The 26,375-nt window shown below is 48.0% G+C and overlaps 1 non-coding gene across 1 annotated transcript; it reads right to left on the reverse strand.

The window, feature by feature from the left end:
* Positions 1 to 23,556: 23,556 nt before the first annotated feature.
* On the reverse strand, positions 23,557 to 23,695 carry LOC136514636 (small nucleolar RNA Z247). The gene has a single exon (XR_010773784.1). It is a non-coding gene; the product is annotated as a small nucleolar RNA Z247 (small nucleolar RNA).
* Between the last annotated feature and the right edge of the window lie 2,680 nt (positions 23,696 to 26,375).

A 26,375-nucleotide genomic window follows, 5' to 3' on the forward strand; every position in this document is an offset into this window, starting at 1 on the left:
AGGCAACTGCCGCTTCGTGACGCAACACGGAGCGTTGTGATGCATTTAACTGCATATGCGATGCTTTTGGATGTATGGAATGAATGAATGCGTGTATGGATGAATGAATGTTCATGTAAAGAAATAGTGGGGTTTGGTAATGTTACCTTGATGACTCGAGTGACGGGGTTTGAGGAGCTCCTATCGAATATGTCTAACCGGGATCCACGCTTGTCGTTCGTGACGGAGTCAACATGGCCCACATGGGGCGTCCCACTACTCCTTACATGTCTCTCGGCGTTCGCCTAAGCCGTTCGATTGACTTAGGAAGCATGTTGGTCTCTCCTGGCGAAGATCCCATCGTTGGGCCTTTCCAAGTCCCACCTGGGAAGGCGGAGAGCCGCCTGCGCATAGTGGCACCTTGTTTCTTGCGCCCGACATGCGGTAGTGGTGGGCCATACCTAGGCCATGTCTTGTCTAACCAGGCACCGTTCCATCGAGCAGGGTGTGTCCCATCGGTCAGGGCACGTCCCATCGTATCCCATCCGCATTGAATGGAGGAAGGGAGAGGGTTTTTCGCCCCTGTTGTTTCACCTTTCCCCACTCGTTGCACCTTTCCCAACTGTTGTGCCTCTTTCTTTAAGTAGGGAAAGGGAGAGGGCTTCCCTTCCATTCCTTCACCTATTCCTCATCTGCCGCCTCTTCTCCTTCTTCCTTCTCGCCAAGAGCGTTTGAGTGCCACGGCAGTTCCTAGGAGAGAAAAGGGGAGAGCGAGGGAGAGGAAAAAACTCATAGATCCATTCATGAACCCAGAGCGCAATGTCAAGCTGGAGGTCATCCGTCGTGAGGGAGTCGGTGCTGGCTACCTTCACCGAGAAGGGGTTTCTGTCGCCAAAGGAGGTGGCGCATTGGAGGGCTCCTACGGAGGAGGATTTCCCACAACCTTGGGTCAGCGAGGTTGTTTCCTTCCTCGCCTTTCATGAGTGCAGGTTAGGATACCCCACGCACTAGTTCCTATGTAGGCTCCTCAATGAGTGGGGCCTAGAGCTGCAGCACCTCAATCCGACTGGGTGCTGCATATCGTTGGCTTTGTTACCATGTGCGAGGCCTTCCTTGGGATGGAGCCACATGTGGACTTCTTCTGGCGGATGTTTTTTGGGTGAGCTCTGTCGGAGAGGAAGCCGCTCATGACCGTGCCAGTGTGGGGCTTCGCGCTACAGAAGAAACCGAGCGCATCTAGCTCGTACCCCACGTACACCCCTTATGATTCCAATTGGGGGTGGCATGGGGAATGGTTCTACATCAGGAACCTAGTGGAGGTGCCATTCCCACCTTCTACTGGTAGGAGGCTGGAAAGGCAGGAGAGCTGGTCGTGGGGCCCCGCTAGCCAGCAGAAGAAGAAGGTGGAGATTACTGAGGTGGAGCTCCAGAAGCTCGTGCGGCGTGGCCTTGATGGGTGTGGGTGTTCTGCACCTTCTTCCGCTGTTGGGTCGCTCTGCTGGCGGAGAGGACATGGCCAATGTGGATGTACAGTGGCCCAATGGACCCTGACTGTGCATCATCGGAGGAGCTGGCGAATGACGAGGCCTGGAGTCATCTTGACCGGGTGCTGCAACTGAGGCCTAGAGAGACCCTTGATGGAAATCCTAGAGCTCTCAATGCGGTGAAGCAGTCCAATCGGGTATGCTCCCCTCTCTTTATTTTTGTGTTCTTTTCCCCTTTTGCTCTCCCGTATCCTAACTTTGAGTCATCCGTTCTGTAGGGACTTAGAGTTTACAAGTCCCAGTCGCACCTTCCGAAGGGGCTAGAGGGCGTGGCTCAGCAAGCTGCCCTGTAGGAGGTGGCGGTAGAGAGGAGGAAGAAGAAAGCCGAGGAGGCTCAGCGAAAGCATGAGAAGGAGATTGACATAGCCCAGCGTGTGTGGGCCGGGGAAAATAGGAGCGACATCGAGTCAGAGGACTCCACAGATGTGGGCAATGACATGATCTTCTCTAAGGAGGAGGAAGGCCAGGAGGTGGAGAGGCACGGTGACGTTCCCGTGCCAATGAAGCACGCCGCAAGCTCGGACGCCGTTGGTGAACGGGAGGCAAAGCGGACGTGGTCACCGCACCCCTCGAAGGCGTCGCCGGCCTCGTCCCCGCCTGCTGTGGGTGCGGCGGGATGGGCCAGGTGGTCGGAAGAGCGGGCTCACACCCACACATTGTCGGGGCTGGCACCAGCACGTGACCCACAATGGGAGGATACCCCGCCAGCTGCTCTGGTCGGCGTGCCCGGAGCCAAAGGTCATGGTGATTCATGGGTTGAGCAGGAGCCGATTGGGTCGACTCCCCCCCGGTTGAAGTGAGGGGGCATGGGTCGTGGCCTAGGAGTGGTCGTTGCCCGGCGGGCCCATTGATGTCGGATCAGGGCTTCAGAGCCCTACCACTTCCATCCTGGTATGCCTTCTTTGTTTCTTTTCGATCTCGCTGTTGAGTTTTTTTAGAGTGTGACTGACCTATACTTTTTCAACCACGGTCGGATGCTGACGGGGCTGAGCATCGCCTGAACTCCCGTCGAGAGGATTGGAGGCCCACCTTGCAGCGTGCCATGGCGAGTGGTGGGGAGAGCAGGGTGGTGGCGGTGGGTCCTTCCCTTTTGGGGGTGGTGCCCCTCGGGTCGGTCGCCAGTACGGCGGTAGCGACGGTGATGGTGTTGGTGGTGATCCTGGTGGTGACGACGAAGGCCACATCGAAGGTAAGCCTTGCGGCCCCTCCTCTATTGGCTATGGTGGAAGAGGAGAGGGAGACCGGGCTCCCTACCTCACCGGGTGGAGGGCCACACAGCTCACCCTCACGGTTGGAGCTGGAGGTGCCGGGGGGAGATGTGGCTAGGCCAGAGCCGGATCGCCTATCAGTGGTCTATGAAATTGAGGTGGTGGAGATCCCTTTTGACAGTGAAGTAGGTGACAAGGTGGAGCCGCCGACACCGTCGTAGGAGCTGGCGGTGGTCGGATCATCAGCTGGGCCTTCTAGTGGGTTGGGGGCAACCGACCTAGTGTGGCCCTACCCTGAGGAGCCGAGGAAGGTTCGGTTCATCCTTCGGGATGAGCAGGAGGATCAGCTTTGGGACGTGCTTGGAGGGAGAGGATTCGCCATGGAGTCTAATCTCGCCCAATTGTCGGTGAAGCATGAGGAGGCCTAGGAGCGGGTTAAGTCCGTCCAACGGGTGGTCATGGTCGATCTGCCCCACATCGCAAAGGTGACTTTTTTGTGCATCATCCTTGACCCCTTAGTCTTTCGTCGGTTGCCTCAACATGTTTGCTTCTTGTTTTTGCAGTGTTTGGAGGGGAAGTCGAGCCGCAAGTCCTGTTTCCTCTGGATGGAGCACGCCTAGGTCGCCGAGCTCGAGCGTGAGCTAGAGTCCGCCTACCGTGAGTCCCAAGACTAGGTGGTGGAGGTGACCAGGGCGTGGGTGGTGGAGTTGCTCACGGCGGAGCGGGTGACCGCCGCCGATCGGGGGCTTGAGGCGGCGAAGGTCTGCCAGGCAAAGATCGAGGCGACACTGTAGAAGTCCTTGGTGGATATCAAGGTGGCACTCCAAAGTTCCCTGGAGATGGAGTGGAAGGCCCTAGAGTTAGAGCAGAAGGCCTGGTCAGAGGCCGACCAGGAAGTGCTCGCGCTTCAGGGCCAGGTGATGGGGATAGAGGAGGCGAACGCCTGCCTTTGCGAGTGGGTGACTCGGCAGGAGGAGGGACTCTCCCTCCTAGAGAACACCAGCCTTGGTACGTACCTTTTCTACTTTTCAACATGTTGGTTTCTTCCTTTAGCTTGCTTTTGAGCTTGTCGACCTTCTTCTAGAGCTAGGTGGAAAGGTGGAGTCCTTGGAGCGGGACCTTGAGATGGCCAAGGCGACGATTGGCCAGAATGCGGAGGCGCTGACCAAGTCCCTTGAAGAACGACGTGCTCTCGAGGGGGATCTTGACCAGATAAGCAATGTTGCCCAGCTCATCATCTCGGAGGTCTTTGGGTCGGCACCAAGTACCAGCGCATCCGCCATCTAGCTGGTGGAGGTTCTAGATGAGGTTCGGGACCTCATCACCGATGGGCTGTTCTATGGGACATCGGGGGTGTTGACTTTAGTGGAGACGTACCACACGGACTTGGACTTCACCGCCATTTGCAGCGGGTATGCTGACGGCTAGAGTGCGGAGGACATCCACTCACTTAGGGAGAGTCTGCTGCTGCATGCAAAGTTGGTGGCCGAGCAGGTCACCACACAGTGATTGATGGATGCTCACCGTGCGGACATGGCCGAAGGCACGCATCAAGAGGATGTCACCTAGCCTGTGCATGGCATGGAGCCTGGGTTGGAAGCAGACGATGCCCCACCTTCGACCTAGCCGAACGTTGCCCAGTCGGAGGAGGAGCAACCCCAACCCTCGCCGGTCGAGCCGGTAGCCGATGCCACCGGGGAGCCACAATAGAAGTTTTTAGAGTAGAAATACTTTAGCAGATGTAAAAGATAATGTCGTGGGGGAGCCCTAATGAGGACATGACACCCATGCATATGACCATGTTTGGCGCATGGTATGGAGGGGTAGGAGGCCAGCAAGGGTGTCCAAGTCAAGAAGGAGGCCCGAGGCTCATTCGGTTCGAGTCCCCGAGGTGGAGGCCCAAAGCAACTCAAGTTCGAGTCTGCCTCGGCCTCCAGGACCAGTCTGCCTTAAACTGGTCACCCAGGACGCATCCGAACTCCGTTTTCGATGATACACATATGGTTGGAAACCTAATTTGATAAGGAAGACAATCCAAGTGGTCTCACATAAAAAGCCTTTCAGAATCAACGAGAATCGTTGAAACAAGTCAGCGTCCAGAATCTGCCAGGGTGCTGCGACACCGTCTTTTGGTTTCCTTTGTCCTTTGTTCAGTCAAAGAAGTCACGGCCATATTCTTTTCTTCAAGTGTTGCTTCAGGTTCTAGCTAAATCACGACAGAACAAATTCACATGACCACATAGTCATTGTACAAGCTGTGTTGTCTAGTTGTTTTGTATTCTGTTGCGACACTTTCTGGGATAGTAAAAAAATTAAGAAAGGAAAAGGCAAGAAGGTGCAAAAAAAAGGAAGGTAAAAGCCGTACCAAAAAAAGTAAAAGAAGAAAAAAAAGAGAGCAAGAACAAGAAAGAAAGCAACCAAATTGCAGATGAATGATTAATCTCACGAAGTTGGGGTCTCACAAACCGATGAACGGCGAAACTGTTCTTGACAGATTAATCTAAGCAAAACCCAAAACCTAATGATGGTAGCAGTGTATGATTATAAAGGTCTTAGGGTCGTCGCCTACCCTGGACGTGCCTCCTAATGGGCCCAAACATGATACACGGTCCAACGGACCAAAAGACGGTGTCGCAGCACCCTGGCAGATTCTGGATGCTTACTTATTTCGATGATTCCTATTGATTCTGAAGAGATTTTGATGTGAAACTACTTTTATTGTCTTCCTTATCAAATTAGCTTTCCAACCATATGTGGATCGTCGAAAACGGAGTCCGGATGCGTCCTGGGTGACCAATTTAAGGCAGACTGGTCCTGAAGGCCGAGGCAGACTCGAACTTGAGTTGCTTTGGGCCTCCACCTCGGGGACTCAAACCGAATTAGCCTCGGGCCTCCTTCTTGACTTGGACACCCTTGCTGGCCTCCTACCCCTCCATACCATGTGCCAAACATGGTCATATGCATGGGTGTCATGTCCTCATCATCCTCCCCTTCTTAACGAAAAGCCGTCCTCGGCGTCGATTGTGCTTGAAACTGATCCTGCACATTTTAAAGGAGAACGGGGTTGTGAAGACAGAGGGAACTGAAATAATTGTGAGAAGGAACGTGACCATCATGACCATGTTTCCAAGTTTCTAGCATGTCATCTCGCATAAAAATTTCAGCAACCATGTAGACTCCATGATCCGAATGTACACGATGTATGTCAACACGATCCTGCAAAATATTAGAACTAACCAAAGACAATGTAGGAATAGATGGTCTAGCAGACATAGGTAGCAACCAACAATGCTCCCCTTCTTGGAAGTGAACTTGTTTCTTTGAGGAACATGAGAAAATGTTTGTATTATTATGGCTGCCCTCTAAACGATCATAATCTTGTATAACAAAAGGAAAATTCATATTACTACGAATGTATACTCGACGTATCATATATTGTCCCTTGTTATATTTGCCAATAACATGATATATGTGTTTAGAAAACCAAGGCAAATCAGCATATTTAAAAAGGCTCTCCTCCAAACAATCTAGGTTACATAAATCATCAAATTCAATGTAACACAAAGTATGTAAAGAAGACAACAGTTTGAACTCATCAGTTTTAGTAGCAATATGAATAACATGTTTATTTTCAGCACAAGTGACTGGTTCCAAAACATGTAAAACTAAAGCATCATCAACCAATTCATCTTTATCATAAGGAACTTCAAGCAAATTATCATAGGACAGAGATAAATCAAGAGAGGGTTCCACTAACAATTGCTCTATGATAGCATGGTTTGTGGAAAAATTTAGTACATTAAAACAATTCTCACCTTCTGTGAGTGTAGCACCATGGGCATTACCTGTGTTCTCAGCAGGAGTAATAGGTGCATTGTGAAGTGATGGTTCTAAATTTGCATATGAGGTTGTGAGCTCCTCATTTTCTTCCATGTCATCCTCTCGCTTATGGACATTATCCTGCAGAAGGTTAGTCATAGCAAGAGGAATAACAATAGACTCTTCCTCTAAATGGTGCACCTCAGCATATGAAGTCAAAATAGGAGGTGGATTAACAAAGGTTTCTCTCATAAGGAGTTTTATATCATACCAAGTTTGAGGTTTATCAAAAGGATCTAAAGACTCCCCACCAAGATAAAGCAGAATGTTGCAAAACACTAGCTGCATTTTTTGCCTTCCTCCTTGGACACATAAAGCGAGTAGCAAATATGCTATCTATGGCAATTTCCCACTCCATGTACTCATCAGCACCTATACCATCATAAGTCGGTGGATACGAATAACATGTCATTGTTAGAAGACAACAAAAGACAACACAAAAGTATTATCCCTATCAAATGACTATGTGGTTGTAGTGGTCTCACTTTTCAAAGCAAGTGGATGTGTCTTACCAAGCTCTTACAAAGTTCTTACCAACACAAGCAGTGGGCGGTACAACCGGCGGCTGGTTCGTTATACCTATGAGGAAGTGGTATCGAGATTGCAAGGACCTTTTTCTGTACTGATCTGAAGTATATATGTGGAGCTTAGGAGGCTCAAAATATGGTAGCAAGGAATAGCAATAATTTAATTCAGAAATTGTAAGATTGAAATGTAGTCCCAAGCTAGTCTATGTCGCCGGCCTAAACTCGTCCTGAACCTAGCTCAAGCAAGCAACAATGCAACCAGGGACTCAAAAGATGCAAGCACTTCTAAATTTTTTTACTTTCTTTCTTTCTTTCTTTTCTTGCTCTCTTTTTTTCTTCTTTTACTTTTTTGTATGACTTTTACCTTCCTTTTTTTGCACCTTCTTGCCTTTTCCTTTCTTAATTCTTTTACTATCCCAGAAAGTGCCACAACAGAATACAAAACAACTGGACGACACAGCTTGTACAACGACTATGTGGTCATGTGAATTTGTTCTATCGTGATTTAGCTGGAACCTGAAGCAACACTTGAAGAAAAGAATATGGCCGTGACTTCTTTGACTGAACAAAGGACAAAGGAAACCAAAATTGTGATGCGGTACAAGATTAATCAAAGGTTCCTTCTCTATCATATATGTCGGACTGCAGGACTCTTTCAACAATTTGAGTAGGATACATCAAGTGGTGCCACGTGCAAACCAAAACTTATAGCCAAAAACTAGGATACCTCTCTATCTTTTTTTATGCGCAGCACAGAAGAGAAAAAAATCTGCGGCGCAGGAAACAAAAAGTGAACCACTATCTCTCTATGCTCTTTGTTTGTTGCACATATAACAGCATGGAACTAAACTCAGCGGCAACCAAGAGCAAGACCTAGACACAGTAACACGATGACACGCGAGGGACGACCGTTCAATAACACAAACTGAAATAAAAATTACAGTGGCACAATAGGTGATAGGATATGAGGAAAACAAAGATTAACACAAATATTTTTGTGGGGCAATTTTCTAGATTTATAGACAAAGACAAAACAAAACTAGGGTAATGATAAACCTGACGGTAATACCTTAGCTCTGATAACACTTAATGAGGACGGGGATCCCGATCTTCCATCAGGTAGAGGTAACTATCGTTGTGGCGGAGAATGACACACCGATCCGGCTTCAGATCGAAAGATTGAACCCTACAACCTTAGCACCACAACTCCTCTGGTTATCAATCGAGACACGGATCCGGTTGACCTCACCAAGAAGGCCAATCCCTGCCTGCTCAATGAAGAACACAAGCAAGAACAAGAAAGAAAGCAACCAAATTGCAGATGAATGATTAATCTCACGTCGTGGTGCTAACCAGAGGAGTTGTGGTGCTAAGGTTGCAGGGTTCAATCTTTTGATCTGAAGTCGGATCGGTGTGTCATTCTCTGCTACAACGATAGTTACCTCTACCTGACGGAAGATCGGGATCCCCATCCTCATAAAGCCCCCTGTGTAAAGTGCTTTTGTGTATTCATGAATACAGTAACTTTGTTTTTGTGATGGAACTACTTTGTTCGGGAAAGCTTGTCCCGTCTGTTCCTTATTTTTACCTTAGCATAACTTTGTTTTTATTCTTTTCTTTTTCGCACCTGCCTATTCGCACTGTAGGTTGCAACTTTAAGAGCCCAGGCATGGTCCGCGAGGCTCAGCTGCTCATAACCGTAGGTACAGGCGGGGTGTGATCGGTCAGAATATTTAAAGCAAAGTTACATAAGGTAATTAAAGGAACGGACTACCCTTTCATTTGGAAAAAAAATGTTTTTATCATATGATAGTAAAAAGAGAGGTGGCATCACACCCCCGTGGAGCCCCCGGCAACCCAGGCTGAAAGTGTTTGGGCCAAGGTGCTTTATAGGAGCAAATGTTAAGTGAAAAGACGGTAAGATCGAATTTTTATGGGAAGAAACGACGTAATTGTTCGATGTTCCAAGTGTTGGTGAGAAGATCGTTGTTGTCGTCCTTCAGTCAGTAGGCGCTCGGTCGGATCACCTCGGTCGCCGTATAGGGACCTTTAGTCATCTAGGTCCTTGCCCACCAGGCCCCCTTTCTTGGCTGCTGCCTTCTTGCCTTTTCTTTCCTTCGGCTTGCCGGCCTATCACAGAAAGCGCTTGAGGAGCTCGCAGTCCTTGTAGAGGTGTTTGATGGGGTAGGCATGGTTGATGCATGGGCTCTCCATGAGCTCGTTGAAGTGGTCTAGAAGGCCCTGCTGGGATTGCTCGCCCGTGTGATCAGCCACGGCGACTAACATGGAGTTGGCCGGTCGATGACGATCTTTCTTGTTCTTTTTGCCCCTCTGCGTGGAGGGGCTCTCGTCCTAATCCTCGCGCTTGGCCTTGCCTTTGTCCCGGACTCCGTTGAAGACCGCTCCGACCACCTCCTTGCTCGAGGCATGGTTTGTGGCGACATCGAGCAGGTCACAGGTGGTACGGGGCTTCAGGCAGCCAAGCTTGTGGATCAGGGACTTGCAGGTTGTCCCAGAGAGGAATGCGCTGATGATGTCTACGTCGACGACATTAGGGAGGGAATTACATCTTTTGGAGAACCTACGGATATAATCCCGTAGGGGCTCACTGGGCTCCTGCTGGCAGCTCTTAAGGTCCCAGGAGTTCCTAGGGCGGACATACATCCCCTGGAAGTTCCCAATGAAGACCCTCTTAAGGTCTGTCTAGTCACGGATGCTGTCATACGGGAGGAATTCAAGCCATGCTCGAACGTGTTCCCCCATGTAGATAGGGAGGTACTAAATGATGAAGTGGTCATCATCGACTCCACCGACTTGGCAGGCGAGCTGGAAGTCTTCAAGCCATATACCGAGCTTCGTCTCCTCGATATACTTGGTGATGTTGGTAGGCGGTCGGAAGCGCTGTGGGAATGGCGCTCTTTGGATGCGTTGGCCAAAGGCTCATGGTCCCAGGCCATCCAGGCTAGGACTTCGGTTGTCTGGCCGGCGACCATGTCTAGAGTGTGTCTCACCGCTCCCCACGATGGCCCGGCCGAGGTCTGTGTCACCTGCCTGCATGGCCGCTCGATGGACGTCATCATCATCCCGGGACCGACACCGGTTGATGATGACGCTCCAAGCATCTTGGTTCGGCTTGAGCCACTCGTGCACAGGTGACCGATGTAGAGCGAGCGCCCGATCATGCCGGGGCGTAGATACGGCCTCCTGTGCCATGCTTGGTGGCTGTAGCGGTGAACAGGTGGAGCAATTCATCTGGTGCGTCCCCACTCCCCTGGTGGGGAGAGAGGCCATAAGTCAGTGTCGCAATGCGGAGCTCTCCGCTTGTTGAACAGCGGTGGTTTCCACCAGTGCCGGAGGTTCCGGTGGATCGCCTGTTCCTAGGGGTCGTTCGGCTTGGGAAGGCTATGCAGAAGCATTGTCACGGCGGCGATGTTCTAGCCAGCCCGAGCAAACTGTGGGGGATCATTCCCCCCTTCCATGATGTTGCGCTGGACCTGGCGGGCACAATCTCGAGCGCTGCTCACCAGGTTACACGCATGAGGCACAGCATGGTGCACCGAGCACTCCGGCGCAGGTGGCGGTAGGTTCTGCCGCCGTTGTCGTAGCTCCTCGTCGTGCTCTTGTGCAAGCGTGAGGGCCCAGGCACAAGGGTCTGAAGGGGTGTGAGTCTGCAAGGACTCCGCTACCACCGACGGCTGTCCTAGAGCATCCGCCATAGCGCACTCCCAAGACGGATGGTGGCTAGGTGCCACATCACCGATGATGGAGCCATCACTCTACACCTCGTCATCTATGAGTTCGTAGAAAGTGGTGGGAGCATAGCTCGCCATTCCCTTGAATTCAGATGTGAGAGGGGGCAGCGCCAGCATCCTTCGGAGCCCTCGAGCATACGCGTCCATGGGGGACGTGAGGCCATAGGGAAACTGATCGTACGGTGGTTGCGGTGTGGACAATGCGGTCCCTCTGGATAATCGGCGGAAGATAGTAAATATCGAGTAAATAATAGCATGTACATTACTCACAGCGGGTTTGAGCAGAGCGTTTGCTCGGAATGAAGCAGAGGCGCCTCATCATTGAAGTCATCGGGTGTCCCAGAGCCGATGGAGGGCGCCCCTCTGATGGGAGCTGGAACAAGTGCCTCCTCGCAGAGGTGAAGTACGTTGAGCCGGTTGGTGACAAAGTCCAAGCTTCCAAAGAGGAAGGCCTAGGACGGCTCAAAGACGGGTGGAACCCACGTCCCAACAGGTGGGAGTGTGGGAAACTCCAACAAGCCAAAGCGAGTAGTATCGCTTGAGCCCGCCATGGCGAAGGTGGTGAAAAAGTGGGCCATTCGATGACCAAAAGTGTGAACATACAGCGTCTTCCCCACGGACAGCGCCAACTGTCGGTGCAGAAAGTGACCAACATGTAAATATCTGTAGTTTTTTCGTACATTGTGATCGGATGTGGCCTAGCACTCAAAGACACGGGGTTTATACTAGTTCAGGCAACGTGCCCTACGTCCAGTTTGAGTCGGTCGGTGACTTTATTCCTGAACTCATGTGCTCAAAGTTTGTTGTGGGGTTACAAACGGAAGGAGAAAGATGAGGGGTACAAGAGGTCCAGTCGGACTCTAGTCTGAAGGGCCGAGAGTGACAGGAGCTCCGCTATGTGCTAAGTGTTTGAGCGTGCGCTCTGTGTAGCTTTAGAGTGTCTAAAGCTACAGAGGGTGAATCGATGTGTGTGAACTGAGAGATCTATCTGTTGGGAGAGAGCGCATCCCCTTTTATAGATGAAGGGGATGACCTTACAAGAGAGAGAGAGAGTACGCATGCTACTAAGTCTTGTTGCCTGTACCGTCGGGTACAAGATGATGGTAGGCGCCCATAACACTGTTGTTGTCAGACACATGTGGGAGGTTTTACCGTATTCACCATGTATGATGGCGCCCACAACACTGTTGATGTCCAAAGGCATGTGGGGGAGCCTTACCATGTTTGTTTGGTATGGGAGTTGATGGCGTCCACAATACTGTAGGGCAAATGTCGGCGCCCACAACACTGCTTGGGTTCTGGCATGACTGGAAGGTTGCAGGGCACCTTTCAGACATGTCCTATCAGTTATTGTCCTATAGGTGTGCAGGGTATGGTCCTCGGTATTATGGTCAACTTGAGTGCCCTGCCTTACTTGCTCTGTCCATTTCCTAGTCCTCACCGAGCGGGCATCCCTAGTCGGTTACTTCTAGTCGGCTCTGACTTCGCCAATCGGAGAAGAGCTATAAGCAGGTGTTCGGTGCATCCTCGGTCAAAGACACAGGGCAGAGTTTGGCCAAGCCTTCTGGTTGGAGAGGTGGGCTAGAGTCGAAAGTGAGCGTTGTTCCTCTTTGGCTAGGCCTTCCGGTCGGAGAGGTGGGCCAGGCCTTCTGGTCATAGAGGCGGGCCAGAGTCGAAAGCGAGCATTGTTCCTCTTTGGCCAGGCCTTCCGGTCAGAGAGGCAGGCCAGGCCTTCCGGTCGGAGAGGCGGGCTAGAGTCGGGAGCGAGCGTTGTTCCTCCTTAGCGAGGCCTTCTTGTCGGAGATTAGATCACCCTTCTGGCCTATCGTTTAGGTATTTGGGCCCAGGAGTTGCGCGTCGTTCGCAACATCGTCTGCTGGGCTGAGCCTTTGCTGGGAAGCCAGTCCATGAGGGACCCTGGGTTTATGAACCCGACAATTTGTGTGACATAGGATAGATGTTTTTCAAAATCCCTAACTAGAATGCATAGGTGGTGTGATTTTGGAAAACCTATTTGGTTCTTGGTCTTTGTGACCTAAGTCATGCCATTTGTGATTATTGCTCCCATTGATTGCTTGCTTGACTAATCACAAATGGAATGACTCTCTCAAGTCCATAAACTCATATGTATCTTGTTATCATATCTCAATGTCTCACTAAGTCTCTCTCAAATATTCAAATTCATAAATATGCCAAATATTTGGAAAAGAGAATATCAAATCATGGCAATGGATAAGGAAAATAACTATACTTAGTTTGGATCAAGATTGTATATCTTTTGGACTAAGTTTTTGACCTAGAAGGGGTTTTGGAATCAAGAGAAGGAAATTTGGAAGAAAGACAGCTAGCCCGCAAATACCAGACATGTCTGGTATGGCTACCGAATGTGTCCGGTATACGCAGGGTAATAAAACCAAACGTACCCCTTCGGCCACCGTCTGCCCTATCCTTCTTTCTCCCAGAAAAAACACCCAACCACCCTTTCTTCTCCCCATATTGGCAATCCATTGATTCAACCGTGGAATGAGGAGAGTAGAGATTGGATTGGAGGAGGCTTGCATCTAGATTGAAAGCTCCGGGACTTGGATTTTGAATCTCATCTTCATCCTCACTATCAAGGTACCCTAATCCTGGACCTCATCCAATCTAAGTGGTTAATGCTTCAAAGTCAATTTCCTTTGGTAGAGATGCTACATTACCTGTCTAGAAGCAATGCCCAGAGTTTGGATTGGATTGGTTGAAGATTGAGCCAAGGGCCCTGGTTAGGGTTGTTGTTCGCTCATACCGAACGTGTCCGGTATTCCCATCGGACATGTCTGGTATGAGGCAGCAGAGTAGGCTTTGCTCCCTTGTTTCAATCTTCTTAGTGGTTGATTCTTAGGACTAAGTTTAATTGTCTATTGTGTTTTGTGAACCTTGTCACCTAGTTTGGTTGAGTTGATTGCAAAGCATAGAATAATTACTCTTATTTCTATATTTCAACCGAAATAAGCTATCTCTTGGTCATGTATCTAAAATTCCTTACAAATCTTTGGATACAGGGCAGTAGCCATGAGTGGAAGATGGGAACCTAGATCCAAGTTCAGTCATGATCCAGCTTTGGACAGATACAAGAAACCAAGGCAGGACATGCATCCTAGATTTAGTGAGCAGTAGACTAGGAGGAGGTCTGCTAGAGCAACTACCAGTACTGCTCTACAGTACAGAGAGGGAGGTAGTAGTTCTTCCTCTGACACAGACACAAATGAATATAGAATGGAGCCCAGAGACCAAAAGAGAAAGAGCACAGACAGAGGACCAGATGATGAGAGCTCAGATGGAGAGCAGGAGATTGAGGAGGAGGAGCTAGTACCTCAAGTTCAGCACTCACATCAGCCACGCCAGGGTATGCACTTTGCACTTCTTGAGGTACATGCTCCAGTCTTACCCAACTATGTTGCTAGAGTTGATTATCGTGGTAAGGGTATGACCAAGAGGGCCAGGGATCAGAGGAGGATAGATCCTAGAGGTTTGTAGAGGATTCAGTACGATCACCGCTTTCACACTATGTTTCATATGGACTTCTACACTAGTGTGATCCTCACTAGAAACCCAGTGATTGTCATATCTCAGTGGATTGATTGGCAGTACATCAGAGAATTGCAGAAGTCCTCCATCAATCATGCTATTGCCATTTGTGAGCATATAGGGGTGTATGAAATCATGGAGCTCCAGCATGACTAGAACACAAAGGTGATAGCTCAGTTCTATGCCACCCTGTATGTTGAGGAGGATGGGAAGCGTATGCACTAGATGCTTGAGGGCTAGTGGTATAGTGTGCATTACGATGCCTTTGTAGCTCTACTTGGCTTCTTAGAGGAGGATCTTCAGAGAGATAGGATTGACACTGAGCAGGTGTTGCCTCCAGAGTAGCTTGTCTACATGTATCCACAAGGAGGTTGGAGAGGAGCAGTGGGGAAGGTTCTTGGTCTTCACCCCACCTATAGATACCTGGACAGGATGTTCAGGAAGACCATTGACTGCAAGGATGGAGATAAGGGAAACATTGCAGACTATTCTAGAAACCCGCTCCATAGGATGGCACCAGATGCATAGCCCTTCAGTGTATTCGACTTCATCTAGTGTGAGATCAGGAGTGTTGGAGAGAGGCCCCTCAAGGGCTGTGGTTTTGCTCCGTACATTATGCACATGATTGAGTAGGTCACAGGGCATACCTTTGAGTATGACAAGATTCATAAGGCCCTGAAGATAGTTTGTAGATCTGCCTGAGATTGGAGTACCTCCAGCAGGTCCAAGTGGAGCAGCAGCAACAACAGAGGTAGATGCACCTATAGGTGGTGCAGCCGTAAGAGGAGCTTCCCCTCCGCCATGTGGTTCTCACTCTCATTCTACTTCATGTCATGGCAGTCCTCCCTCGCCCATCTGTAGATTCTTCAGTTCTATCTTTAGGATGTGTAGGGACATTCAGATTAGGCCGAAGAAGGATACACAGACTCTTAAGCAGATAGCTACTAGACTTGAGCTTGACCCTCCTAGGCCTCCACTGAGTGAGCTAGAGACTGAGGAGCAGCAGCAGATCAGATATGATAGAGAGTTTACCAAGTTCCTTTAGCGTCAGTAAGCCCAGCACCACGCTCAGCAGTAGCAGGCTCAGGAGCAGGCACAGCAGCAGCCATGTCCTAGTGCAGAAGAGGAGTTTGGTTCGGCTTGGTGGGGGATATCTTTGGAAGTGGCCCTGAGTACTCGACTAGTGACTACGGCTTTGGTGGTCAAGGTTTCTATGGAGGTCTTGGTGCCCCTGGTCAGAGTTCTTCTCGCCCACCCGGTGCTCCATGTTCTGATGCAGCTTGCAGCCCCTCTTTGTGCTTAGTTCTTTTTGTTAGACCTTTTATGGTGATGGATGATAAAGGTGGAGAATAAGTGATTCAAGCTTCAGGGGGAGAGTTAAAGCTTCAGAGTGCTTCATATGTTTAGCTTAGCTTTCTATCTGGAGATTTGTACTGCAGCTATAGTGTTCTGAGTATGAGAAAGCTTCATTGTTATATTTTGTGAGAGTTGAGACTTTGAGCTTTATCTATGTATCTCATGAGTGATTAAAGCTTCAGGGGGGAGTTAAAGCTTCAGAGTGCTTCATATGTTTAGCTTAGCTTTCTATCTGGAGAATTGTACTGCAGCTATAGTGTTTTGAGTATGAGAAAGCTTCATTGTTATATTTTGTGAGAGTTGAGACTTTGAGCTTTATCTATGTATCTCATGAGACATGATTTAATTAGTGGCTTGTGGACTTGAGAAATTTTTGTGATGAGTGCTATGTGTGTGATATATATGATGTATTTACTTTCATAAGGACCATGCATGTTTTAGATTGAAAATATATGGTGTGATGCTTTCTATTTATTCTTATGTGATATATCATGTCATATGCATCACGATTTTTATTTTGTCACACACACTTGCACCCCACTGATGCAATGATTTAGGGGGAGTCTCCTATGTGTTTTAGTATGTGCAAATCGACATTTGAGGTCATTTGTGAATTCAATTCATATTGCACATATTAAGGGGGAGCCTTCCATAAATCATTGAACCCAAAATCCTAATTGTTTATATCATTTTGTAAGCTTTAATCGGGTTGTCATCAATCACCAAAAAGGGGAAGATTGAAAGTGCATCTAGCCCTTTAGTGGATTCTAGATTATTGAATGACAACACAATTAAAGGTCTAACATGTTTGCTAAGTGTGAAACAGGAAATTGAAAGTCTCACATACACTTGAGTTCAAATATAAAGCCAAAATAATGTGTTGTTGTATAAACAATCTAGTTCAAGCATAAGACAACAATGCAAATGGAATTCATGTAAAGGCTTATTTATTGTGGGATTTCAATGATTGATGAAGATGGTGTTCTATGGAATTCGTTATATGATTCAACACAAGATGTGACTTGATGGTTTGAGATGGTGAAAATAGCAAGGAAATGCTTCAAGGTACTAAGCAAGGGTGAAGGGCAAGCGATGGCTTGGCGGCTAAAGATCCTAGCTAGGGTGAAGAAGGAAGTACTTGCATTTAGTTGAGGTACTAATCAAGCTAGGATGGTCATATTGATATGGAGGATCAAATCTATATTAGACAAGTTGATGGAAGTGACTTGATGCATTTGGAGTTATTCATATTTGATGAATGGAATCAAGTCACGTGCTCAAGATGACTATGCTCAAGTAAAAAGATCAATATCGACATGTTGGCACCCTCACTTGATGAAGATTGAAAGAGACGGCATGAATTCAAAAAAAAAATCAACTCAAGCAGTATAATCTCATTTTTCCTTTTAATCTTGAGTTTATAGGAACGTCGTACTATTAAGAGGGATGCATCATGTTGATAGATGATTATTCATAAGTGCTCAAGCCAACCTATGTGAGGTTTGAGTGAGAGAGACAAGAGATTCTAACTCTCTGCACAGTACCCTGGCATTTGGGGTGTGCACTTTTCTGTCTTTGTAGTTTTAGAAGAGTTGTGTGTCGGAAGTCCTAACATGTGTCGGGAGTTTCGGGGGTCGGAAGTCCCAGAAAGCATCGGGAGTCCCGACACCTTGCTGACTTGAGAGTTCACTGTCCTGGTCATACCTGACATGTCCAGTATTCATACCAGACGTATCTGGTATGGCCGACCAGAGCTCAACGGCTAGTTTTCAAATGAGCTGAGGGTCGGGAGTTCCGACTTGAGTTGGTCGGGAGTTCCGGCAGTCGGAAGTCGCGGAAAGCGTCGGGAGTTCTGACACCTCGCATACTTTAACTCAGTGACTGTTAGCGCAGTGCAGGCAACAGCTACATAACGGCTAGTTTTTCAAAGGGGCTATAAATACCCCTTAGCCTCCACCTTTGGAGGCTCCTGATCCTGTTGATCCTCTAGCATGTTTTTGAGCCTTGCAAACACTCTCCAACCCCTCTCTTAGTGAGTGATTCATCCAAAATGCCAAATCCTTTTGTGGGTTGAGAGAGAATACGAAAAAGACAACAAGCCACCACTTGAGCACTTGTGCATATTATCAATCTCGTGATTTGCATTTGTTACTCTTGGACTCTTCGGTCCTAGATGGCTAGGCGTCGCCGGAGAGCACCCAAGAGATTGTGGTGTGCCTCAGAAAGTTTATAACGGTCGATTCCATCGCCGCAAGGGAAGGAATCAACTAGTGGAAGGAGGAAAAGGAGTTGGAAAAGACTCTAGCTAGAGTGACCTTCATGGTACCCTCTAGGGCTGACCTTCATTGGGTCGTTCGTAGCTCCCTCAACAGAGAGTAGGACTCAACCGAGTCCGAACTTCGGTGTTAATTATCAGAAATGCCTATTCAACCCCCCCTCTAGGTGGCATCCTAGGTACTTTCACCCATCGATGGAGCCCGCTGAGCCCATCGATGAAGCCCGCCAAGCCCATCTGAGCGCCGCCACTGCCTCCGCTCGTCGAATCCGGATGGCTACGAGTGCCTGCTACTGTGCCGCCGCAAGCATGGGCGACCGCAAGCCCTTGCCACCGCGAGCATGGGTGGCCGGATCTGCACCACCACCGTCGGCCCGCTTGCTCTGAGATCTGGATCCGGCTGTCTGTCGCATCATCGGGCCACCCACCACCGCATCCAGATCTGCGCCACCATAGCTCGTCGAGGTTGTCGCTGTTCTGGAGGGAGCTCAGTGCCGAAGGGGGAGGAGCTCGCCCGCTGACTTGTCCGTGCCACCGGCCCGCCCGTCGCAAGGAGGTGGCGCCTGCTCGCCACCAAGAGGAGCCACCAACCCGCTCGCCTATAGGAGCCGCCTGTGCCACTGCCGGGACACCACCTATAGGCCCCGTGCATCCGCGACTCTGCGCTGGGACACCGCCGTAGAGACCCCACGAGCCACCAGAGGTAGGACAGAGAGGGAGAGGAGAGGGAGGGGCGCTGCGGTATGAGGGAGAGGAGAGGGAGTGGCGCTGTGCGGGAGAGGGGCGCCGTGCCTAGGTCGGGAATCGAGAGGGGAGGAGCGCCGTGCCCGGATCGACTTAGGAGGGGAGCAGCGCTAGGGAGGAGCGTTGTGAGGCTAAGGTTCAAGTAGGTGCTGCTTATATACGAGCCCGATAGAATGGTAGAGATGGGCTTTCTCTGGGCTGAGAGCTGGGCCACTATTTTTGGAGGCGGGCCTTATAGTGTGCCCGCCTTCGGAAATGGATTTACGGAGGCGGCTGCCTTAAGATGACCGCCTCTGGAAATAGAGGATTTTTAGAGGCGGTTGTCTTAATACGCCCGCCTCCGTAAATCAATTTACGAGGAGGGCAAACATGACCGCCTCGGTAAATGAAAAATGACCGCCTCCGTTAGTCACAGGCATTAACTAAGGCGGTTAGATTTTGTGACTGCCTCCATTAATAAAAGGGCATCGTCATGCAAAATCATTTGTGTAGTAGTGATTGCATCTAGTTTTTTTTCAGACCTAAATGAACAATTCCAAGAGTCTGAGATGGAGAGAGGTGCATCAACGGGGGGGCAGGTGGACAGACACCTCCCTTCAGGTGTGTTGCATCAGCCTCCATAGTACAATCCGCAGTCACCGTTGCTGCTAAAAATGAAAGGGAAGAAAATCCTTAGCAACTGCCTCACAAGCCCAGTGTTGGGGCCGCAGCTGCCTTGCCTGCCCAGCATAGAGTGAAAGCAACCAAGTATGTTTAGGAAGCGTTCTCACCTCTACAGAGGCCACGTAGCTTTGTTAATATATGCAGAGAAGAGCCCTCTACATGGCGTACAAATCACCAACCGAAATCAAGGAGATGCCGGTATTATACCTTTCTATTTTTACAACAACCATATCTGGACTTTCCTATCTTTACAACCCAGGAACTTTCTACACGTTGGGACTCCATGATTTCGGTTGGTTTGTTTCCATACAAAGCATATGTTACAATATTATCTAACAGCCCCCCTCAATCATAACTTTACTAAGTTAAGATTGCGTCTGAAATTATGCAGTTTTTCTCTTGTAAGAGCCTTGGTGAATCCATCAGCAACTTGATCATGTGTTGATATAAACCGAACCTATAGAAGTTTCCGAGCCACACGTTCTCTCACAAAATGAAAATCAATTTCAATATGTTTCGTACGAGCATGAAACACAGGATTCGTTGTGAGATAAGTGGCCCCTAAATTATCACACCATAACCTTGCTGCAGGTGGCGTTGGAACTTTTAGTTCCTTAAGAAGTGATTGCACCCAGATAACTTCTGCTGTTGCATTGGCTAGAGCTTTATATTCAGCTTCTGTACTTGACCTTGACACAGTGGCTTGTTTTCTTGCACTCCATGATACAAGATTACTGCCAATGAAAATTGCAAATCCTCCTGTTGATCTTCTATCATCAATGTCTCCTGCCCAGTCTGCGTCAGAGAAGGCACTCACAAGCATATATCGGCACTTGTTTATGCTCATGCCAATATCACACGTGAGTTTTACATATCTAAGGATCCTTTTGACTGCAGACCAGTGAGCTGTAGTAGGACAATGTAGAAACTGACAGACTCTGTTAATTGCGAAAGAAATATCTGGCCGAGTTAAGGTCAAGTACTGTAATGCCCCAACTACACTTCTATATCGTGTAGCATCTTCAGGTCCAAGAGGTTCACCTTCCTCAATGCTTAATTTTTCAGCAACCGATAGAGGTGTAGCCATGGGTTTGCATTGAGTCATGCCAACCCGTTTAAGAATATCTGAAGCATATTTACTTTGTGATAAATGAATACCATCACGTACCTTATTCACCTCTATGCCAAGGAAGTAATGTAATGTACCTAAATCCTTTAGGGCGAAATCTGACTTGAGATCCTTCAGCAATGCTGACACTGCTTCTGAGGAAGAGCTGACTACTATAATGTCATCTACATAAACCAACAAGAAGATGCTAACATTGCCTTTATTAAATATGAACAATGAAGTGTCGGCCTTAGAGGGGCAGAAACCAAGTTGCTGCAGTTTATCACTCAACCTTGAGTACCAAGCTCTGGGGGCCTGTTTCAGACCATATATTGCTTTATCCAACTTGCATACATGATGTGGGAATTTACTATCTTCATAACCTGGTGGTTGTCTCATGTAGACATCCTCCTCAAGAACACCATGAAGAAATGCGTTCTTTACATCTAGCTGCCTAAGACACCAGCCTCTAGACACTGCTATAGAAAGCACCACTCTGATAGTAGCAGCTTTGACAACGGGGCTAAAAGTATCCTCATAATCTATCCCATATCTCTGTTTAAATCCCTTTGCTACCAATCGAGCCTTATATCTGTCTATGCTGCCATCTGCTTTTCTTTTAATTTTGTATACCCATTTGCAATCGATAAGATTTTTTCCTTCCTGTGCTGGTACTAAATGCCATGTTTTGTTATCTTGCAAGGAACTAAATTCCTCATCCATAGCATGTTTCCAATTTTTATTACCAAGAGCTTTAGATAAATCATGTGGTTCATTACCAACCGCTAAGCATCCATAGCCATACCTTATAGTGCCATCTATGTATGCTTTTGGTTTTCTGATCCGGTTGGTCCGGCGTAGAAGATTTGTTGCTGCAGCATTATCTGATACAGAAGATCCAGTGCCAGGGACATCTTGATGTGGATCCATCTCGGTTGACGATGGGCTAGTGGGCTCCTGGCCCGTGTCCGCTGTCGGCCCACCATCGGACGAAGTCGACGGGCCGCCATCATTGCGCAATGATGCGCCGTGCTCCGGTCGGGGTGATGTGCCGCCTCCCCTGGATGGAGATTCGCCCGGAGCCTATCTGGTTGTAGACACCAATCCCGGAAGTGGAGCGCTGCCGACACCTGGGATCGTGCTTGATCTTGGCTCCAAGATTTCCTGCGCACAAGCACCACTGTTTTCTTCCAAAAAAGTATCATTAGGTGCAGAATTTTGGGTATTTTGAATATCAGGCAACAATGAATCAGCTACATTAGTATCCCCCAGATGATTCATGGTGGGACTGGAAGGAAACAAGTGAGGAAGGAGATTGACTTCAGCCCGTAAATGAGCGCCGGCATTGGGATGGAACTCACGGAAAGGAAAAACTCCTTCATCAAATATGACGTCTCTTGATATGTAGACTCGTCCTGTACTAACATCAAGGCATTTGTAGCCTTTATGAGATGAACTATAGCCCAAGAAGACGCATCGCTTGGAACGAAAAGCAAGTTTATGAGTGTTATAAGGACGAAGGTTGGGCCAGCATGCACAGCCAAATACTCGAAGGAACTTATAGTCGGGTTTCTTATGAAAGAGACGCTCGTAGGATGTCATGAAGTCAATGACTTTGGATGGGGTTCGATTAATAAGATATGCTGCCGTGGCAAAAGCTTCATCCCAGAATTTTAAAGGCATAGATGCATGTGCAAGCAAGGCTAGACCAACCTCAACAATGTGCCTGTGTTTTCATTCAGCTGGGCCATTTTGTTGGTGTGCGTGAGGACACGATACTAGGTGTGCTACTCCAATTTTTGTGAAGAAGGAGCTGAGTTTTTGGTACTCTCCACCCCAATCTGTCTATACAGCAATAATTTTGCTGTCAAACATTCGTTCAACCATATTTTGGAAGTCATGAAATTTCTAAAAAACTTCAGATTTAAAACGAAGCAAATAGACCCAGGTGAACTTACTATAATCATCGATGAAAGAAACATAGTATTTATTTCTGCCTACCGAATCTGTGGCAGGACCCCATACATCAGAAAAAATGAGTTCTAGTGGCTTGGATGAAGCACTAGTGGACACAGGATACGGAAGCTGATGGCTCTTTGCCTGTTGACATGCATCACAGACGGAGCCTTTATTTGACTCAACTAAAAAGGGCAAATTATTGCTACTAACGACTTTCTTAACTATCTCAGATGAGGGATGACCAAGACGATAGTGCCACCAGTCAGGAGACGATCTGGTGGCACCAAGAGCTTCTTTCAGATGCGCACTCGGTATGGGGTAGAGACCGTTTCTACACCGGCCTTCAAACAGTGTCCTCTTGGTAGCTTGATCCTTAACAAGAAAATGATTCGGATAAAATTCAAGGTATGCATGATTATCAGAAGCAAGACGGTGCACAGATATAAGATTTTTATCAGCAGCAGGAACATGAAGAACACGATTAAGTTTCAAATTGGAATTAGGGGTACTAATAATAGCATGACCAATGTGACTGATATTCATACCTGCACCGTTTGCTGCACGGATTTGATCTTTTCCCTTGTACTTCTCCTTCATGGAGAGCTTCTCGAGCTCTCCAGTGATGTGGTCGGTGGAGCCGGTATCCTTATACCAGTTTGTGTCCACTCCATATGAATGTGTCGCAGCCGATGCACTCCTCTGATTGGGATAAGACTCCTCATCGAGCCTGTACCAGCATTCCAGGGCGGTGTGGCCAGTCTTGTCGCAGATTTGGCACTGTGGTTTGTCGTCGCTGTAGCTGCTGTTGTTGAAGTACCCGCGGCTAGTGCCATGTCCTCCTGGCGTAGCTGAGCCACGGCCACGACCGCCGGAGCGGCCATGGCCACCACCACGGCCTTGCTGATTGCCGCGACCGCGGTTATTGCCGCCTCCACGGCCGCGTTTGGCCATGTTGGCAGATCCTTGCGATCTGCCATGCAGTAGATCCAATCTGTGCTCAAAGCTCAGCAGCTGAGAGACCAATTCACCCACCGAGATAGACTCGGTGCGCGCCCCCACCGCCGTCACGACTGGATTGAACTCCTCATCAAGGCCGGCCAGGAGATAAGAAACCAGCTCTTCATCATCAACTTTCTTTCCAGCCAAGGCCATATCATCTGCAAGGGACTTTATTTTTGCAACATACTCCGTAACAGACATGTTACCTTTGCGGGTCGTTGCAAGTGCGATCCTCGTGTTGACGGTCCTCGCACGTGAGGCAGATGCGTACATCCGCACAAGTTCTCCATACACCTCTTGCGGTGTTTCGAGTGTGGCCACTTGGGCCATCACCTCCCGTGACAGCGACGTCATCAGGAACCCAAGCACCTGCTGCTCCATGGCTTTCCAGGCAGCTTGATCGGGGTTGGGCACCTTCTTGACCTTCTCTCCATCCTTGGCTTCAAGTTCTGCAGGTGGAGGAGTGTCAGTGCCGTCGAGATAGCCCTGCAACTGCGCTCCTCGCAGTATGGGCAGGACCTGCGCCCTCCATAGAGGGAAGTTGGTCTTGGTCAATTTTTCGGTGATGACCTGACCGAACAATGGAGACGCGACGTTGAGCGCCGAGGAGCTCGCCATGACGACGGGCAAGACTCAGGCGACGCTAGATGTATTTTTGTGGGAGTTTGCTCTGATTACCATGAAAGCAACCAAGTATGTTTAGGAAGCGTTCTCACCTCTACAGAGGCCGCGTAGCATTGTTAATATATGCAGAGAAGAGCCCTCTGCATGGCGTACAAATCACCAACCGAAATCAAGGAGATGCCGGTATTATACCTTTCTATTTTTACAACAACCATATCTGGACTTTCCTATCTTTACAACCCAGGAACTTTCTACACAATTCTACACGTCGGGGCTCCATGATTTCGGTTGGTTTGTTTCCATACAAAGCATATGTTACAATATTATCTAACACAGAGGCCACCGCAGCCTCGCTAGCCCAGCATGGGGTTGTTGCCTTGACCATCCAGTGAGGGGGACACTGCCGTTCAACACAGAGAAACAAAGAAAAAATCGATCGTAACATGGCCAAAGCAGTAATGCCTCAACCATACAAAAGAAACTTCTGCCACTTTCTCTTTCTCAAAATATAATCATTGGTTGTTGGAACCCATGTATGTAAATGATCTGTTACTGAAATGGACTGCCCCTCATATGTATCTAATGATCTATCACTAAAGACAAGTTCATTTAGAAAGTTTCAGTTTAGAAGATTTGATGAATAATACAATGTGTTTACCTTATTAAGAGGTGGCTCGTTGTCCCGAAACACTGCATCATTATCTATCCATGGGCAGAATCAATTGCATCAATGCTTGACTTGGCCTGCATACTTGCTTATCAGAAAGTTCCCAGCAGCTCGAAGTTCATCTTCAGATGCTTATATGGATCCATCACATAGATTCTGGGAAAGATAACTGAAATAAAATCAAGCAGTCAAAACCGATGCTCAAGGATTTATAAATACTTTTTAACATGCATATACCTAAATAAATCTATAACTAAGTTATACTTGATCCAATGAATATGAAATTTTTACTATAGTTCAAGCATACAATAATTAACTCACCATAATTGGACTATAAAAACTACAGCTATGAATTAATTATAGAAAAACATAGATTTAAAGCTACAGCAAAAAATTGTATTAAAGTATACCATACTATATGTTCACCGTGTAGATCTACTCATGTGGAGTCCAACAAAATTGGATTTTTCATTTTATGATTTTTTGTGATTTACTATGATTTTTCAAAGATTCATCCGAAATAAATAAAAAAATAAAAAGACAAAACCATCTTTGAAAACCGCTTATAACCGGTCAAGAAGGTAAAACGAACGGTTTTAAAAGTTCAGGGAGGTGGTTTACCCAAATTTAGAGTTCAGGGAGGAAAAGCAGACTTCGCAAAAGTTAAGGGAGGTAATGTGGACTTTTTCCTTGTTGGTTCGCCAATCTAGCGGAAATATAACTCAGGTTCAAATCTTGCTAGAACCGGCCTTTCAAAAAAGATAGAATCTCGCCGGAACCTGTTTATGACTCCAACCACACAGATTTTGCCGGGCTCCAATTTCTCCTTGAACTCAACATTTCAGTGACCTAGCTGCGTTATTTAAAAAAAATGTTGAACTTGCCAGCAGGACAAGGACCTCCTAAATCTAGCATTTCTGCAGTGTAGGGAGCTCATTTCACCTTTTATTTTCCTACATCCATGGCGGTGCCGAGAATATATAGATAAAAAGCTCAGGATAAAAATCTATGGGCCCGTTTGGATCCTTAAAATTGAATTTATTCTAATAATTATAATTTAGACATAGATTAATTAAGCTAGTATAGTTATATATGAAATATATTTGTATATTTATTGTTAGGCATACGAGGGACATATTTATATGTTGCATTTTATTGCAAGGAAGTGAATTAAGGAGTGTACTATAAGTTGAAGAATAGAATTATAGCTGTCGGGTACCATAAAAAGGGGTCCCCTAAGCAAGAGCCGAAAAAATCGCTTAGACCTTGTAAAAATCGAAGCCAAGAGACAATCACCGGCAAACCCCCAACTTATCCGAGGCGAGGCTGGACCGCCCGGCCCACCTCGAACAATATCCGGGCTCACCCGAAGCGGGCTCGGCCCAGAACGAAACCACGAGGCCTCGGACGAGGTACCGATTCTCCGACTCGCCCGAGGCCCCGCCCGTAAGGCCTCGGACGAGGTACCGATTCTCCGACTCGCCCGAGCCCCGCGCGTAAGGCCTCGGACGAGGTACCGATTCT

Source organism: Miscanthus floridulus, chromosome 16, assembly GCF_019320115.1.
Source record: "Miscanthus floridulus cultivar M001 chromosome 16, ASM1932011v1, whole genome shotgun sequence".
In the NCBI taxonomy this organism is placed as follows: Eukaryota; Viridiplantae; Streptophyta; class Magnoliopsida; order Poales; family Poaceae; genus Miscanthus; species Miscanthus floridulus.